The sequence below is a fragment of the Poeciliopsis prolifica genome, unplaced genomic scaffold (assembly GCF_027474105.1).
Source record: "Poeciliopsis prolifica strain line A6 unplaced genomic scaffold, Auburn_PproV2 SCAFFOLD036, whole genome shotgun sequence".
Taxonomy (NCBI): domain Eukaryota; kingdom Metazoa; phylum Chordata; class Actinopteri; order Cyprinodontiformes; family Poeciliidae; genus Poeciliopsis; species Poeciliopsis prolifica.
In genome coordinates, this window is record NW_026562411.1 from 1080786 (window position 1) to 1094540 (window position 13755).

A 13755-nucleotide genomic window follows, 5' to 3' on the forward strand; every position below is an offset into this window, starting at 1 on the left:
ACACCTGAGACTAAAATCCCAGAGGGAGACGATTTAAAAGCTGCAGCGGCTGAAATGGAGCGGAGCCATTAGGCCAAGTTTCCACAGCGATGTGAGGAGGGAGACGGGCTCTTCACCCTGGGCTTCATCATCCTGTTTAACAGGCGGACATGACACTCATCAACATGAAGCGGTTTCAATTATCACTGTTATGAAACGTCATAAAGTGCCATTATCCACAGAATAACAACAAACATTCAAAAGTGTTACCATTTATTGATGGCATCGTCTCTGACACTGAGGACGTTTTAGATCAGATTCTCAGATTTCTGACAAAAAAAAGTCAGAAATTTAGAGACTAATCTCAAATTTTCTAAAAAGAAACAAAAATGATAAAAAGTGAAACATTTTTGACTTCAGTTGGAGGAAAATGTTTTCCTCCCAGTGAGTCTCGGTGAGGTCAGGACTCACTGCTGGTTTGATTCGATTTAGATACAGTTTTATCTCCTCAGCCTCTATACAATCAGAGGAACTGAGGTTGAGCCTTTAATGGAGGTTATTGTTCTCAGGCCTGGTTTAATGGCGACTCTGTTTCCAATAATCAGGAAGCTGAGAGTTGTGCAGCGCGGCGCTGATGCTAGAGGAGGGAGTGGCCGGGCAGGAAGGCAGCGGGTCGAGGCGGTGCTGGAGGAGGGAGCGCTGCGGAGCCGCTGGGGAATCAGGTTTCTCACACTCAGCAGCAGCAGCAGCAGCAGAACTGGAGGAAAGGGAAGGGAGGAGTCAGACTGGGACTCACTTCCCCTCCAGTATTCCCAGTTTTTAAAGCCTCAGACTCCTGGAGTCACTCTGAATCCGAGGAGCACATCCCTCAGGTAAGCGTCAGACTGCTGCTTGTTTCCCCGAGTCATTCTGGCCTCTCTGAGCTGCACATGCATGAAAACTTTCTTTCTGCTTCTGCTTCTAATTTACTCTGAAATCCTCCTGAGTTTCAACATTCCTCGACTCAGATTTCCTCCATTCTGGACGGCTCCAGCTCTGACTGGGGGTCCAGCATTCCTGAGCTGCATGAAACCCCAGAAGGCTTGAGAGAGCCGTCAGATGCTGCTGGTCCTCATGACGCCTCTGAGTCACGCGTGTGTGTTTGTGTGTGATCAGTGAACTCCCTGTGGAAGTGACTCACTGCCCCCAAAATAAAGCAAGACGACAGCAGCAGCTGAAGGCCGGGCTGCAGAGTGAAGCTGGAGCAGACAGACAATGAAAGGAAGAGATAGTTATGACACGGCAACCTGAGAAAGCTTTTGCTTTCCGGGTCGGTTTATCAGCAGGCAGCAGTGAAGAGGTTCAGGCTGGGGGTTCACTGGGTCGAGGCGCTGACTGGTACCTGGTCAGATGGTTTAGCGTCAGAACCGTCCCGGACCGTTGAGCAGGTCATCCCTTTATCTTCTTCACACCAACGAAACCAAAAACTGATTTTTTTCCAACGATTTCATTAAACTCCTGTTGGCAGGACATCGTTTCATTCAACTGTCAAAAACTGACTGACCATTCACCCATTCACAAATTCATTCATTCATCATCTGCTCCTACAATCAGCTGCCAGGTTCCAGCTGCAAGTGCAAACACTTTGATTTTAATCTGACTAAACCTGAGCTGAGGCCAGCAGGTGGACTGTTAGTCACTCAGGTTTTTATGCAACTGGATTAACAGAAAAATACAATCAGACTCAAGAATCACGTAAACAGAACCTGAGACAACACGTCGCCTCCAGAACCAACAGAAATCCAACAACAGAAGAACCGAAACGTCCGGAGAAACACGAACAGCAGCTTCAGGGAAGCACAGTGGTGGCAGTGTGGTGATCTGGGACCTGGGCGTCTGTAACTGTTGGAACCATAACTTCAACTGAAGGAGAGGATCTGACCAGCATTTTACCTCTGAAGGATTTGGAGTGTCCTAGTCAAAGTTTGGACTTGAATCTGATCAGGATTGTGATTTAAATAGTTTACACTCCAGTGAAACTGAATTTAAGCAAAACTGCCCAGCAGGGGGTCAGACGTCTCCTGCATGACGGGAAACACTCACTGCAGGTTTTCATCAAGTTCTGTAGTGAAGGTCCAATTACTTTTTGATACTGGACCGGGTTTGGGCGGCTTTATTTCCTCTTCACAAATTAAATCATGGAAAAAAGAATTGAATTTCTGTGATGAGAGAGAAAAACTAAAACAGAAGCAAAGACTTTTTCCTTCTCAATCAAAACGTCTGGATCCGTTTAGGGAAAACTGCATCACAGCCAATAAATCAGAGGGAAGTGGTTCTGGTCCGGTGCGGTCCGGTCCGAGTCGGTTCTGATTCCTCCCCGTCAGCCCTGAGCGGGCCTCTGCTTCCAGATCATCAAAGATCCAGAGAATCAAAGCTCAGCGTCCCGCTGCTCAGATTCCTGCAGCAGCAGGGAGGCTGCTGGGAAGACGTGATTTATTCCCACCAACAAACCCGTCCGGCACCGGCCTGCTGGACAGAAACCGAGCTGAGCTGAGCCGAGCTGAGCCGAGCTGAGCTGAGCTGAGCTGAGCTGAGCCGAGCTGAGCCGAGCTGAGCTGAGCTGAGCTGAGCCGAGCTGAGCCGAGCTGAGCCGAGCCGAGCTGAGCCGAGCTGAGCTGCGCCGAGCTGAGCTGAGCGGCGAGCTCCAGAGAAAACCTTCAGAGAACCTGATTCTTTTCTAACGTTTTGGTTTGGTTTGGATTTTCAGGCCAGAGAAATTCACCAACATCTGTTTCGTTCACAGGAAAATATTCCAGAGATAAAGATGGAGCCCGAAGCTTCATGTGAGTATTTCACCTCCTCAAACTGGAAACTTTCAGGTTCAATGAACACGAGTCAAAACCCTGAACTTTGACCTAATGGTTGTCATGACAAACAACCTGAGTAAATGCCAGGTTTCTAGTGATGAGCATCCTGCAGACATGACCAGTGTCTGCAGGACATTGGTTTTCTGTTTGTTATGGCATAAAGTTTTTATTAGAATAGTGAAAAAATGACTAAAAATGTTTCTGAGTAGAAACATTTCTCCTTTTGAAAATGTTGCTTCTTTGCAACTTATCAAAGCAGGAACACAGATAAATAAATCAGTTCTGATACCTTTTATCTGATTTCTACACAAATAGAGTAGCAAACAATGTTAGCTTGTCTGCTAACAGTTAGCGATAGCAGCATGACTGTTTGGTTGGATCCAACACTGATCAAAGCGTTGGATCACCTTTGATTGCCTGTCAGTCATTCCTTTTCCTTTGTTGAAGCTGAAAGCTTCAGTAAATACTGATTGTCACAGGAAGACAACTTCCTCAGTTCCTGGTAAACTGAGGAGGAACCTCCAGCGCTTCCTCCTGGCTGTAATTCATACTGGAGTTCTCAAAATGTTGCTACTGGTTGTATCTTTTGAGAAGTTTTCTGATGAAACGTTCCCACCACTGTTGAGATCCATGCTTTGTAGTTTTTGTCCTGATTACGTCAATAATTCCCCTCAGGCCTGCAGGACGACCCGCACGTCAAGCTGATGATGGCGGGCTCCACCCTGAGGAAGGTCAAGTCCCGCTCCTGGAAGAGGCAGCGTCATTTTCCGCCTCCTGGAGGACGGCCTGACCATCTGGTACAAGTCCAGATGGGCGGGAAGGGCCACTCCACCTGTGAGTGCAGAAACTCGGTCAGATCACGGCTCTGATCCGTCAGCAGGGAGAGGAAAACTCACATTTAGCATTTGGCAGCTTTTCTAACTAGCTGAAGGGAATGTAGCAACAACAAGAAAATGTGTAACAGAACCAGCTGAAGCTGAATGCAAGTTATGTAGTTCCTTTGGTAATAAAATGAATGTGATCCTGGAACTTTAAATACTTTGATCCTTAGAAATTATAAACATTGTCTTGATCTTGTTTCTCTATTCTGACATTTTTCAAAATGGCCGCCATGATGTGACATAAAGTTATGAAAATGGGAAACATCTTTTGGTAATATTGCTTCAAAAGCGGCGGCCATCTTGGAAAGTGGACATTATCCTGACCATTGCAAAAATGTTTAACCTGAGGCGTTAGCATGCTAACCCTTATGCTAATGCACACTGGGAAGGTTTTTACAGGCATTTGCTGCTAAATTTGTTGTTGCTGTACCTTAAGAAATGAGAGTTTAGCTGAGATATGAGCACCGCTTCTTAAAAACAATGGATTCTGGTGTGAACTGATGGTAGATCAGCGACTGGGAGTCAGGGTGGTGCAGCAGAAGGAAAGGACCAGAGGCAGCTAACGGTGCTAACGACTGTCTCAGTCTCAGTGATGGACGTGGAGGCGGTGCGTGAGGGCCACCAGTCTGAGGTCATGCTGAGCGTCGCCGAGGAGTTTCCTGCCGAACTCTGCTTCACCCTGGTGTTTCACGGCCGCCAAGGAAACCTGGACCTGGTGGCCGACTCCCCGGAGGAGGCCCAGGCCTGGATCCAGGGAGTCCGGAAGCTGATCCACAAAGCCCAGACCATGGATGAGCAGGAGAGGCAGGACCAGTATCCCACATCTAACTCCCTCCAGCAGCTTTCCTTGCTCTGATTGTATGACTTGAGGTTTTCCTCAGCGTTCCTCAGATGGGTGCGAGACTGGTTCCAGAAAGCCGATAAGAACAAAGACGGGAAGATGAACTTCAAAGAAGTGAAGAAGCTGCTGAAGATGATGAACGTGGAGATGAACGAAGACAACGCTCTGCATCTGTTTACGGTACGGCTCTGACCTGATCGCAGGACAAACTGGAGATCATCAACCAATCATGGCATTGATTTAAGACCTGGGCTGATTAACTCACTGATTGCAGGAGGGAAAGTGGGACAGGGCCGAGAGAGAGAGAGAGAGCACACAGGGGAAATGAATCTGACAGTAAAACACACTAAACATAGGAAACATAATCAAACAAGACTGATCTAATCAGAGTAAGAAACTATCACCGAATAATTAGGAAACTCCAAAACGACCCAGGACGTTTCTGTTGTTGTAAAAACGTCTTTGAAAAACCAGATCCTTTGTTTCCAGATGGCCGACAAGTGTGAAAGCGGCTCCCTGGAAATCGAGCAGTTCGTCCATTTCTACCAGATGCTGACGCAGAGAGACGAGGTGTGGAAGGTTTTTCAGGACTACTCTGGAGACGGAGAGCGGCTGACGCTGGAGGAGCTGGAGGCCTTCCTGAGGCTGGAGCAGGGCGAAGGGGACCAGAGCTCCCAGCATGCCCAGCAGCTGATCCAGCGCTACGAACCCTCTGAGACAGGTAGCTGGAGCCGGATGCATGAGAATCAGATCAGCAGTTATTCACAGGGTTGTTCAGTAAGATGCTATTTACTGAGCAGAAAAGGTTTAGTTGGACATAACTCCAGGCAGCGTCTCTGCTGGTTTCACCAACTCACATTTAAGACTTTTAAAGACCATCATGAATTAAATTTAAGACCTTTATCACAACAAACATGTACAATTAACATCGTGGCCGAGATTTTTTATGCAACATGCACGTCAAAGTGCATCATCCAGACAACTGGAAATAAATATACACCTAATCCTAACTACTAGGTAGCAAGGGCAAATTAGCGGCGGCAGCTAGTGGCAGCAGCTAGCGGTAGCAGCTAACGGTGGCAGCTAGCAGTAGCAGCTAAATAAACTACATAGATTATAAGAGATTAAATAATTCTGCCCAGTGGTGTCATTATGGATTAAACATTTAATAATCACCATATTTTGTGGTTCTATTGTGATAACAATAAAAGTGACAGTAATAACTATTTATTACTTATATTTTAGGCAGCTGCTCATCTGTGACTGCATGGCAGCAATCAGACCCACAAACACAGATAATGTCCTTATCAACATTCCTGTGTGAAACACATTTATTGGACACATAAATCACTGTGAAATAAAGCATTTCATCACATTTTCATATTTTTCATACGTCTACTGAACAAATAATGGAGGAAAACGGTAAACAGCCACAATACAGACAGCTTCAGGGTTTTTATTGTCTTGGAATTTATTGTGACAATGATAATAAAAATATTTTCGTGACAAGAAATGTATCATAATTAATGATAAGCAATATGATGAATGCCACTACAAAATGTAAGACTTGTGATTTTAGGCCAATGTAAGAAATAATAAGAACTTTATTTCACATACATGAATTCAAGACTTTTTAAAGACATACAGGAGAATAGAAACAATGATTCTTTTTTCCAGAGTATTACATGTTAGACATTTAAACGGCCTCATTAAGCAGCACAGTGAAAACCTGTGATGTGTTTCGTACCTCTGCCTCCGTCCAGCCGTGACGGACAGCTCCATGTCGCTGGAGGGTTTCCAGTCGTACCTGTGTTCCCAGGACGGCGCCATATTCAACCCGGCGCTCCTGGAGCTTCACCAGGACATGAACCAGCCGCTCAGCCACTACTTCATCCTCCTCTCACAACACCTACCTGTTGGAGGACCAGCTGAGGGGCCAGAGCAGCCTGGAGGCCTACATCCAGTGAGTTCTGCACCAACTCACCACTAAACCACGTTTTCATGCTGAAAAGGCAGAAAGGAAAATGTCTGACTGTCCTTATGACTCTTGAGTCAACCTGGATCATGTGTCTCTGGCTGCAGGGCGCTGAAGAGAGGCTGCCGCTGTGTGGAGGTGGACTGCTGGGACGGCAGCGACGGGGAACCCATCGTCTACCACGGCCACACGCTCACGTCAAAAATCCTCTTCAGAGACATCATCTCAACTCTCAAAGAGTACGCCTTCAAGGTCAGCACCAAACTTTGTGCTTTTCTGTCTCTCTGCTCTGAGTCAAACCAACCTGTTCCCCTCCTGGCCTGTGGGGGCGCTGCACCAAGTACCACTGCAGGAAACGACACTAAAACCTCTGAAGATACTGAGAGCAACTTCCTGCTTCTCCGAAAATAAACACAAATGAAGTAGCGTCAGATTTTAACTCTTCGGTCTCTGGCTAAAGACCAAGGTCATTTCTCCCATGAGTTCTCCTGCTAACGCTAAGCTAGCACGTTTGTTTTGGTTGTATTTACCCAGAATGCCTTGCGCAGTTACCACTTCCTGGTTTTGTAGCGGTCTGCGGTCCGCTTGGCGTTCACAATGCATTCGAACTGAACCAGAGTTCAGTTCAGCTGAACCCAGACGGCGGCTTGGAGGACCGGAGTTTTCTGGACCGGACCTCCTGGACAAACGGACTGGAGTTGGATTAAAGCGGCCTGAACGGGACCGGGGAATGGACCGCTGGGAATGGACCTCAGATTTTAAAATCATATTCCATTTTACAGTTATTTAACTTTATCAATCAATCCAGTTTATTTGTATAAAACATTTCAGCAACAATAACATTCAAATGATTCACATCATAAAAATACAAAGTGATAGAAATGAATATTCAGCCGCATGTCGTCCTGAAACACAGGAAGCTTCGCCATGGGAACCGTTCTCCTGACGATCTGCCTAATTGTTATCTGGGGAAATGCCACTAATGAATTTGCACAAACCTCTAATGTATTGGAGTGGCTGCGGAAGAGCCTGACATAATTATCTCATCATGAAGCCAAGTGAAAACAACTCAATCCTCAAACCACAAAGTCAAAGAGATGAATGTTGACGCAGTCGACCGTTTTCATCAGTGCAGGCAGACAGAGCCGCTTAACTGAGATGAAACTGACCAAAAGCAACAAGGACTGCTTATAATGTTTGTGCTTAACGAGTTTATCGTCCTGCAGGTGTCGGACTTTCCCGTCATCGTGTCCCTGGAGAATCACTGCGGCGTGGAGCAGCAGACCGTCATGGCCGGACACCTTCGCCACATTTTGGGCGAGATGCTGCTGACGGCGCCGCTGGACGGACAGATCCCCAGATGCTTCCCTCGCCTCAGGTTTCACTTTAACGTTATGAAACTGCAGGCGACATAAACCCACCATGTCGATATTAAGAGTTTGATAAAGATCTCAGACGTTAAAGGTTTCTGTCGGCTGTTCCTCCTCCAGCAGCACCAGGTTTTTGAAAACGTTTCTGTCTCAGGAAAACCAGCAGCATCAAGTCACTGAGCTGCAGAAGCAGAAAACTGCAAAACAGCTGAAACACTGATCACTTTGGGACAAACGCCCAGCTCTGCAGTTCCATGTACAGAGACGGCGTCTTTGTGTTTGGGTCGGACCGCCATCCGGGTTCCGTTCAGACGGATCAATATTCCGGATCTCTGTTGGAACAAATGGAGAAATAGAAGCTGATGTGGTTCCCAGATCGTTCCTCTTCAGGAAGATCAGAGGAGAGTTCCTTCTGCTCTGTTTGCTTCTCATGTCGTTTTTTCAGGCTCTTCAGGTTTTTATCGTCATTCTGTCAATAAAAAAGTTTTTCCAGACGCTGACCTGAACAGTAAACCCTTTAGATCCAAAAATCTTGTTTTAAATATTAATCAGCCTCCATGCTGTTGTCCATTTAGCACTAATACTAAAAGCAGTAACTTATAAACTCCTCTCCACTAGAGCACTCACATAATCAATGCTAAATGAAGTAATGGAGGAGGAACGCCAGGAGAGGATCCACTCAGGGTTCAGTCGATGCTTTGCTTCCTGCAGTTCAGAAACGATACACTGAAATAAAATCTGGTTCCTGCAGACACAAACTTATTTCTGTGATTCTCCACTGCAGGAGCTGAGGGGAAAGATTTTGCTGAAAGCCAAGAAAATCGGCGGGTTGGAAACGCAGCTGGACGAAACCTTGACTGATGAAGTGAGCGACGAAGACGAGGCGGCGAACGGTGACGCAGAGAGTCCGAGCGCAGAAGATCCACCGGCGGAAATCACGAACAAGGTGGGTCACATGCACCAAACGTCAAGATCAAGATGATTTACTGGAGTGAGTTTCTAATCATTATTGTTCTCTGAAGTTCAGTCAAGTATCGACAATGAAAATGTTTCTCCTGGTTTTCTGAACCAAAACAGATTCTGTTTCCAACGAATGAAGCGCAGCGTTATGAACACAACAATAACAATCTCAGTATTTCCACCTGAAGCTGTAAATCTGTTAGTGAGGGCAGATCTGGCTCCCTCTGCTGGTGGCTGGAAGACCAGAACGATGTCAGATTAAGGCCTTAAAATGTCTTAAATTCATTTTAAAAGATGTAAGTTTGCCTTAAACACGTAAATCACGGCAGGACTGTTTAGTTCTTGATATCACATGTTTTCTGACTTGCAGAAGGTTGAGTTGCACACACATCTTCACTGCGTTCTGTGAATTGAGGCGGTTGCAGCTATTGCTAACTAGCTGCTAATATGCCCTGTTAGCTAGCTGGCTGGTCGTGTTGGATCTACTATGGGTTCATTCTAAATTTCTGCATGATGTTCGTTTTCGCCATTGGCTAACTTCACTAAACACTTAAGAATGTCTTCAGCGAACGTCGGACAGTGACGAGTTTTAATTAAAATGTTTTTTAAAAGTTTTAAATTTAAGTTGGTGACCCTGAAGATGCTGCAATCTGTGGACGGGTTGACTTCAACCCTCCGTCTCCACATTGTTCCTTTCATAAAAACACCTGGAAACACCTAAAAGGGAAATTAATTACGACGACTGTTACCTGAGTTGTTTATTTGTTTAGGTTGTTTCCCTCCAGAAAACTGAATAAAAAAGTTTAAATCAACCCACAGATGTTGATCTAAAGCAAAACAGCTGGAGCTTAATCCTGACTTGCTCTGATTTAAACTCCCGGAGGAAGGAAAGGAGTCGTTTTGTGTCTCTGAGGCAAACGCCACTTCAGGTTCAGTTTACTGGTTTTAGATTTGTTGTCTGTTTGCTGTGAGAGGATGTTGATGATGAGTCAACAGTGTTCATGTTTATCCAAGTTTATTAAAACTGTTTAGCAAGACAGCGTGCAAAACCTGGCTGTCCTATCATTAACCAAGCCTGTAAAGAATCAGGCGTTAGTCCAGTAGTTTGTTTCTTCAATATTTAATGTGTGTTTTGCAGAAGTCCAAACTGTCCAGGGAGCTTTCAGACCTGGTGGTCTACTGCAAGAGCGTCCACTTCCACGGCTTTGAGCACGCTCGCTCCCAGGCTAAGTGCTATGAGATGTCGTCCTTCTCTGAATCCAAAGCAAAGAAACTGGCTAAGGACGCAGGTGAAAAGGATTTCGAGGTTCTGACTGTTCACACAGAACATAGTGCAGTCAGTGTTCAGGTTATGGAGCTGCTGGGTTTCCTCTTTAGGGTCAGAGTTCGTTCGGTGCAACGCTCGGCAGCTGTGCAGGACTTACCCCAGCGGCTTGAGGACCGACTCGTCCAACTACAACCCTCAGGACATGTGGAACGTGGGCTGCCAGATCGGTACGAGACAACGCCGCCGCCTGCTGATGTCAGCAAAATACTGAACGTTTCCTGTCATTTACATGAACTGGACTTTGACTTGATGCTTCATTTAAATGAGGCTAAACTGTTATTTATAAGTTGATCTTTGTTGTTTGTGTGCAGTTTGAGAATCACAGTGACGACCTTTAACCCCTCTGACCTCTGCACAGATCGGCCATTTCTAACGCTACAGTCCAACACTAACTGCAACATTTTTGCTAATTTAGCATAATTAGCTAGTTAGCAGAGCAGCTAAATATTTAATTAGCTAGATAAATATTTAGCTTGCTAACTAAACATGAAGTTTACAAACTAAATAAATATTCAGCTTGTTAAATAATTACTTAGAAAGTTAAATTTGTTGAATATTTTACTTACACTAAATATTTAGTGAGCTAAATATTCATCACTAAACTAAATATGAATTTAATGTTTATCTAAATGTGACATTCAATGAACCACATAATAAAAATTATTGCTGTTGGTTTTTGACTTTCAGCTTTACAAACACGAACCAAACAGAAACAAACGAAAACAGAAACAAACGAAAACAGAAACAAACGATTCATTCAGGATGGAAAACCTGAGACGGGATGAAGCAGAAGATCCTGAAACAGAAAATCGTCTCTGGTTCATTTTTATGTCTGGAAAATGAAAGTTCATGAATTTATTTTCCTCTCTGTCTCAAAGTGGCTCTGAACTTCCAGACGGCCGGCCTGGAAATGGACCTGAACGACGGCCGCTTCCGGCAGAACGGTTGCTGCGGTTACGTCCTCAAGCCCGACTTCATGAGAGACGCCGACAGCAGATTCAGTCCGGACCGACCCGAGGACCGGCCGGGCTACCAGCCGGCCCGCCTGTCCATCCAGGTCCAGCTGCCCTCCAGAGCGGGTCAGAGGGTGTTTGGTGGTGAGCCTCCAGCTGAGCGTGTGTGTGTGTGTGTGTCTTTGTGTGTGTTGTGTGTGTGTGTCTTTGTGTGTGTGTGTGTGTGTGTGTCTTTGTGTGTGTGTGTGTGTGTGTGTGTGTGTGTGTCTTTGTGTGTGTGTGTGTGTGTGTGTGTGTGTGTGTGTGTGTGTGTGTGTGTGTGTCTTTGTGTTGTGGTGTGTGTGTGTGTGTGTGTGTGTGTGTGTGTGTGGGTGTGTGTGTGTGTGTGTGTGTGTGTGTGCGTGTGTGTGTGTGGTGTGTGTGTGTGTGTGTGTGTGTGTGTGTGTGTGTGTTGTGTGTGTGTGCGTGTGTGTGTGTGGGTGTGTGTGTGTGTGTGTGTGTGTGTGTGTGTGTGTGTGTGTGTGCGTGCGGCAGGTGATCAGCGCGCAGCAGCTGCCCAAGGTCAACCAGAAGGAGGGATCCATCGTGGACCCGCTGGTCAGAGTGGAGATCTACGGCGTCCCGCAGGACCAAACCAAGGAGGAGACCAGCCACATCAACAACAACGGTACGAAACTCATCAGCCCACCTGCAAAACAGCGGGGTGTTCACCTGGCTGCTGACCTCTGACCTCCAGGGTTCAACCCCGTCTGGAACGAGACTCTGAACTTCGTCATCCACTCGCCGGAGCTGGCGCTGGTCCGCTTCGTGGTGGAGGACCACGACAAAACGTCCAGGAACGACTTCATCGGACAGTTCACGCTTCCCTTCACCTGCATCCAGCCAGGTGAGGCTACGGCAAGCCGTTATCCCACAGAATCACTTCCATCTGGAACGCAGCTGGAGACGTTCTGACTCCACACAGCTATAATTTACACGCCATAGAAAGAAAGAGTAAAATAAAATTACAAGAATAAACCTGTAAAGTCATAATATTAATAGAATAAAGTTAAATTATGACATTATTTTCCTGATATTTCAACTTTATTCTCAAATGACTTTATTCTCGTAATTTTACATTTATTTTTTCTTAACGTTCCCCTAATAATATATTGTAGCATTTTGCATAATAACTTAATACATTTGCATTCACTTATTTTGATGATTAAAATGCATCTGCAGAGTCCACATCTGTGATCACAGTTAAATGAATCAAATGTAACTAGAATTTGTCAAAATTACATTGTTATATATGTGAATTAAGAGCCTTTGTGCCACTGAGCTGTCCAAATAGATGCCTGTAGACTTTTGGATTTTCTGCACAAAATAGTCAAATCATGTCATAATAGAGAAAGAAACTGGCATTAAGGGAATGCAAATGCAGAAATCTGCTAATATTCACTTAAAATGGCTTTCAGGAGCTAAAAGTGCTGCTGAAAATAAAACATTTAAAAAATTTTCTATTTTTTCTTTTTCTTAATTTCAATATCAAAATGCTACATAAGTCTGGGATGTCTTGATAATTTCTTTGATATCTGGAATGTGATTCCACGTACTCAGATGAAACCGATTTTATGTCAAAACGGTTTAATTTGCTCTATACGTGGCGCCATTAATAACAGTCAGAATGTAATTCCAGATATCTGGAAGCGTGTTGAAGCTGATTGTATGTTAAACCGGCCTGCCATACATTCATTTCTTCCATCCAGGCTACCGTCACATCCACCTGCTGTCCAAAGACGGGACGGCCATCCCTCCGTCCTCCGTCTTCGTTAACGTCAGCGTCTCAGAGCTCACATGAAGGTCACGGCGCCTCTGACCTCACAGCTTCACTCCAGTGTTCATGTTTTAGTTGTTTTTAAACTCATAGAAAACTTTCTGATGTTTAATGATTCATCTGGACTCTGAATCACCTGCAGGGCAAAATGAGATGAAGGAAAACTCCAGTGTTACTAATTATTTAAGAACAAACAGAAAAAAAGATGAAAGTGAATCATTCCAGTTAAATTTAGACTTTGACTAGGACATTGTGGCACTTTGGTCCTCATCTTTTTCTGCCATTTTGTTGTAGATTGTTGAAGTGTAAAATGAACAACGCAGGACTCAACTTCTGCATTTTATTCTTTTTCTTTGATCATATTTTGAAGCTTAAAGATCCATGATTATTTGAAACAACAGATTTTATCGTTTATTTCACATGTAAAACAACAGAAAGATACTGTAGCAAGTTTAGTTTTTATAAATTTAAATGAAATATTGTTGCCATGTTGTTAAGGCTGCAATGCATGCTGGGTAGATGATGTATGCTAGGTGCTAAGGCGCTAGCTCTGTCCAGCCAGAATAGTTTTTTGTGACTTTGATAAGTTGAAACATAAAGGACATGAAGATGAGGAGGCAGGAGGAGAAGAGCAGAAAAGCTGCAGTTTGTGTTTCTGCTGCTTGGAATGCTAACCAAAAAGGATAGCGTTAGCTGCTGAGGTTTCTAACTCAGTCTGTTTACGGTTAGCATTAGCATCAGGAAACATTTTCTAAAATATATTAGAATGTTTTTTACGAAGATGCTTCACTGTCACTTTAACCATCC

The 13755-nt window shown here is 44.8% G+C and overlaps 1 pseudogene; it reads left to right on the forward strand.

The window, feature by feature from the left end:
- Positions 1 to 643: 643 nt before the first annotated feature.
- On the forward strand, positions 644 to 13560 carry LOC129374576 (1-phosphatidylinositol 4,5-bisphosphate phosphodiesterase delta-4-like; annotated as a pseudogene).
- Positions 13561 to 13755: the final 195 nt, after the last annotated feature.